The following is a 6,000-nucleotide window of genomic DNA, read 5'->3' as shown; positions in this document are numbered from 1 at the left end:
TTGTCCCATCGTACCGCACGAAACCGATCGCTCAAATGCGCACACAAACCCACTCTCTGCTTCCCAACTCCCCATCGATGTCATCGATCGTTTTTGGAAAGCAGATGAAAACATTCATCCACCGTGGGGAGGATGGACGACTGTTACGGCTCTGATGGCCGAGATGAAGTTACACTGAAGTTCCACCGCTTCCGGGCACCGTTTGCGGGTCCCGGGTAGGAAGGTGAAACAAAACAAACGATAATAGAATAAGCTCCTATTACCATTACCTTTGCCGTGCCTTTGTGAGGTGCTGTGGTGATAGCTCCAACGCTCGTTGTTATGAAATGACCCGGAAAGCGAGCTGTGGTGTGCTCGGAATAATAGTTCTTCTGTGACATTTTGTGACATTTGGGTTGTTTAAAGTTGTTCTCGGTAGGACTACAATCGCAATCGATTTTTAATTTCAGAAAAGCTACAAGTTATCTGAACATAAACTTTGGTGTTTTGAATAAAATGTGATGATAAATGGACGTATGGAATTAATGAAGATCCTCTTCAATTTGAATGCAAGAAAGCTAAATTGATGTAGGAAATCCACCATTAGTCCTTCTGATTCTTTCTTGCTACAATAAGACAAGTCGTTCTAGACATGGACTAGGCACAAATACTTGATTTGAGATCAATACGATGGATATATCATCCTTCCATAACCCAACTTCTATTCCACTCTAACAACTTATTCCTGGTCACGGCACCAGTTGCGTTCTTCTAAATTATTCGCTTTTTATTGGAATATTCTATCTGTGAAGTATTTGAATATTGAGATCTAAACATTAATGAAATTCAAATGAAATTTCTAACAATGTTTATTCCTTCCAACTGTTGTGAAGTGTTTGGAGCACACTTGAACAATTGTTCATCATTCCCGTTTCCTTGCCTGATGCTCTGCTCGCTTCATCTTTTCCTAGAAATTGTCATCCACAAGGTACACCGACAACAAATTTACTTGTGTGTTAGACGCTACACCTGTTCCATCTGGAAGCTCTCGACCAGAACCTTCTCCACCACGATACCCCCACAGACCTCATCCTATCGAATTGATCCTCATTTCGACTCCATACTTCTCCATATCCAGTAGTATTGCCTTGCCACCTTTCTCCCCCTGCACGCATCCTGACCACCCGGAGACTTCTGGCGAGCCATTAAAATGTCCATTCGAATACCATTAACGTCGGTAAGTATTTATTACGCAATAAATTATATTTTCACAACAACAAACTGTGCCCCGTTTTGTTCAGCGCAGCGGAAAACGATGTGCGTTACGCTGCGTTCTACACGCGCGTGTGTGTGTGGAGAGAAGCGCAGCGCAAAAATGATCCCGTATTGGTTACGCCGCCGGACATATTGGAAATTTATTAGGAGGATTTTGGGCACGCTGTTCCTTTTGCGTGCGCTTGGTGGGATTCGGATTCGGCTGGGGACTGTAAAGTAATGGACATTTTCCGGAAGATCCGTTAGCGTGCGTATCAGTTGGATTATTATTTTTTTCGTATGCCTTCATACACGCCACAGCATGAGTTTCTGGGAAGTGATGGATTTTGGGAAAAGCTGCTCCCAAACAGAATACACTTCAAATACGTCCAACTTTAACGCTTTTATTTTTTTTTCTCCGCTCTGTTTTTCACTGTACTAAATGTGTTCTATTTTGTATCATCCTCTCCAAAGCATGATTCTTCCAATTAACAGATCTTTACTCAAGATACAGCTAACGAGCAATGCAATGCAGTCCCTTTACACGACGATGACTTGCACATTACTATAACAATGCATCCTTCAAACACACTGACAAGCAGGCACTAGTCAAAGATGAAACCTGTTGATCCCCCGACCCGATGGTGACAGCGATAAGGCGATGGCATCGCATCACTCATAGACAGCACGCGCTCCAGCAAGGTGAAGTATATCAAACAGAGCCAATATGTCGAACATCATGGTTAACAAATGAACCATCACGTGATTATCGCTTCGACACGTCTCGTGGCATAGACGGTGCTTTTAGCTTGGTGTCGCTAGACATTTGCCTCGTCTCAACCAAATGTTTACATGTTTACGATGTCTAGAGCATACTACACAATTGACCTAGTTTCTCTGTGACTACCACACCAAACCTTTTGAGTGTTGAAAGTTATCCTTTCAACCGTTTCTTCAACAAAGTTATCACAACTGCTGCAAGATATCAAACCCCAAAGCCAACGTTTTCAAACTTAATTTTCTGATTTGAGCTCAGGATGAACCCCCAAGGCAGTGGAAGCAAGCGCTTGACCACGCTTGAAAAAGCTGTCTAATTAAATACCTTTCATTAGGAGTGCTCACCCCCGCCCACCCGGTTCGTATTGTGTGCCCTTAAGTGATGGACCTAGTTTCCAGGAATCTTCTAATCGCTTCAAATCTGCACCAAACGGGTCAGGGCGCAGTGAAAGTTCAGTTCAGGTTTCGTGGAACGAATCTTGTGCTAATGAAAACGTATCTCAAGGCTCTGCCCTCTTGTTGGTGGTTGTCGTTATATCAACGAAAAGTGTGAACAGACAAAAATGGACCTTTGTCCAATTTTAGATTGAAAATAAACTTAAAAGATATAAAATCAAGCGCCTTCTCAGCTTTGATTTTTTCCTGATAACCAACTGTTCATAATTAACATGTCCAAGTAATTAAATCACTATTTATCCTTTTCTCTCACAATTTCTTTCCATTTTACAGCCATTTTACTTATTTCTTTTCAACTCATTTTCATTTATCAACTCATTGTACCCAAAAAAAACTCGTGTAAAACATTAAAAACATATCAATTTTTAAGTATAAATACAACTACTCACATAGCTTCTCTCGCTGAAGCACTTCAGAGCATACAAAACGACCACAAGAAACCACACACTTACGCTCAAAAATGCTTCTCGTTCTGCCGGGTGTACTCCAAAATTCCGAGAAAAACCGTACACTCACCACAATGTCCTTTCTTCTTCACCGGGTACTGATTCTTCCGTACATAATTTTACACAACCCACGGTGATCAATCATCCCGACCCGTCCGATCTTCGCAACGTAAAGTGGCACGCACTTAACCTTCTCTCTCGCGCGGTATGACCCATTGGTGCGCTTACATTTTGCAACAGCAGCAGCAACGCACGCCGTGGCACCATGAATGAGAATCAGCCCTCCGACAGAAAGCTTCACCTTACTGTTCCCTTACACTCCCCCCCCCCCCCCCTACCTCCCTGAGGACTCTTTTCGAAGTGATTTTTATAAACTGGCAACCCACTTCGAGCACTCTTCAATGGATAGGAAGCGAGCGAGCGGACGGGCCATCAAAAATAAAAACCCAACTCCACCAACGCTTCGCTCCGGTCAAGTAGTCAAGTAGTGCGGTCGAGTGGAGTGAATTTTGCTTCCAAATGGTCAACGGCTCAAGAGGGTGAAACTGACGAAAAGCGCCACGCTACTTGTAACGAATCAACATCCTGGTTGGTTGGCTGGCTGGCTGGCCTGCTGAACGAACCGGTAGCTGGGCCGGGAATGATGCAAGCAAGAATGTTGCCGGGGAACGTTGGCAATCTTACCACTGGGAGCTTTTCCTCCTATCTATTCAGGTTCATCTTTAGTTGAAAGCTACTTATAAGTGGTGGTAAATGCTAGGGAAAGCAAAAGCAAGTTGTACAGCGCTTTTTAAAGCGTTGCTCATACTTTAAGCAATTATATACTTATTAATTTAAGCTTTACTTTAAACAAATTGTAAATCAAATTATCTCTTAAACTGACTAACCGTAAGAAATGTGTTTATAAAGTGACCAGTCACATTATATTCTGAAAAACCAAACCCCCAAACCACTTGAAACACACCTAGCTAAATGGTAACACCTCCTCGATGACACAACACTTATCCCCATTGATGAAGAACAGTAGCGCAATCACACACTGGCCGCTTTAAACTAGATTGGACGAGATTATTTTAAATCGTAACCCTTGTTCGCATCTGACCCAAAGAAACACGAAGCCACCGGTAGAAACCCTATTAATGCAAACAAATGTGCCTGAAAGGTGCAGCAGGCAGGTGAGGCTCCTGGTTGCTAAGGTGTCCATTTACAGTACCCTCTGTGCGCTTAAGACGATATCAAAAGATTTTTCCCTGCCAGCACAGCTAGGCCTACACTGCCGCACTTCGTACAAGCTTATCTTCTTTGGGATGTGTACCTCTCGGTTTCAGGTGTTGTACACTAAATCTCAACATAAAAGCAAACAACAACACCATCAACGGTGAGCTGGCAAGACCGGGGGTACCAGTCGAGCTTTTGTTATGAATAAACATCATTCCACTTTTAACAGCAGTCCACTTTTATGTCCTTTTCTTTGTTTCGAACTCATCTTGTCGGCTCCCTGTCGGCTCCGGTTCCAAGAAAGCAAAACAATGCACATTTCTAGCAGCACAATCACTGCAGCCGAGCAATCTAAATGCATGTTTTCCTTTAATATCTTCCCCCGTGTTCTGCCCTTCGGTCGCCGGCAGAACATCGCTCGCCCCGGGTATACCAAAGCTCACACAAATTATTGGCCGGATTTCCTTCTTATCTATCTCACGCTGCTAATGCCCGGAGGCTTGTAGACAAAAAAGATTAGCAAATAAACAATGGCGTAATTGAAACAAACCAGCACACCGCCAGTGAATCTCTTCCGTCCTGTTCCCAGTTAAGCCGTTTAGAATAAGCCCAGAATTGAAACTGCAACAGTTTTTCCCATTGCAACTAGGTACAAATGTACAAGGGTAGCATTGAAATGCGATCACGGTCGTTTGGCACATTCGTATGCAATGTTTAGCATGGTCAATGAACAGAATTAGTTACAATTGAAATAACTGTCATCGAAGTACGTGAAGCGCCGTTATGAATACCTAAGCATGCAATACATTTGTAAATTATGTTCCCATATTCAAGCAGGTTTCAAATAATCGCCCCGATTGTAGCTGAACATTGCCAGTTACAAATATATTCTTGATCTTAATAACTATGGGCATCTTATTCAAATCGATCTCGATCATACAAGTAGAAATTTGGACGTGCTTTTTACTTTTTACCATGAACAAACTTTAACCAAATTAGGTACTGCAAATGAAAAATGATGATACAGGGTTTTCCAGGGGTTCTTATAGTTGTGGGACACTTTCTTGACTTTTTCTTAAGCGAAGTGAACTTCATATTGTGAACTCTATTGTAACTCTATGTCATCCTATTTGGACAGGCGCTTTGAAAATTCCTATTGGATTTGTCCAATAAGGATGCTAGGGAGTCCAATTACCATTACATTATGTTTATTTCACATAAGAAGAAGTCAAGAAAGTGTCCCACAGCTATGAGAACCTCTGGAAAACCATGTAAATGGTTAAATATATAGTATACATTTAGGCGCTTTTCTCACGAAATTCGGCTCTAGGTTTATTCAGCAATGCATTCTAGTTTAATCGATCGAAATTATTGGCTTGAAACCAGTTCATACATCATAGAATGACTTTAAAACTACCGAAAAAACCTTAACTTAATGTTAATACTATTTTTTAAACTCCACATAAAAATCTAATAAAACCCGTAGCGCGAATGCAATTCTATCACACCCACCAGTTTAATCCTTCCCGCCATACAGCACAACGTCGAACCAGCGGCAAATCCCTTTCCCCCGGGGCCAGACAAGATACACGCGAGAGCAGCAAAGGTTAATTAAAGCTGACAGTGATTGGCGTCTCCAGTTGAGTGGCAAGAGTCACGCTACGTGATGCACACCCTGACCCCGTCGGCGAAAGAATCATTCCAAAACATGACCGGATATGACAGTAGCGAGCCGGGCCATACCCGGCCACGTGCTTCATCAATTTGCTGCGTTGTTAATTTCATTCAACATCAGGCAATTATTGCAACGGGTCTCACACATGTTTTAAAACAAGCACGGGTGACTCGATGCATTGTTGTAGCCCGTCAG

The sequence above is a fragment of the Anopheles coluzzii genome, chromosome 2 (assembly GCF_943734685.1).
Source record: "Anopheles coluzzii chromosome 2, AcolN3, whole genome shotgun sequence".
NCBI classification, from domain to species: domain Eukaryota; kingdom Metazoa; phylum Arthropoda; class Insecta; order Diptera; family Culicidae; genus Anopheles; species Anopheles coluzzii.
Note: the sequence above shows the minus strand (reverse complement) of the source record.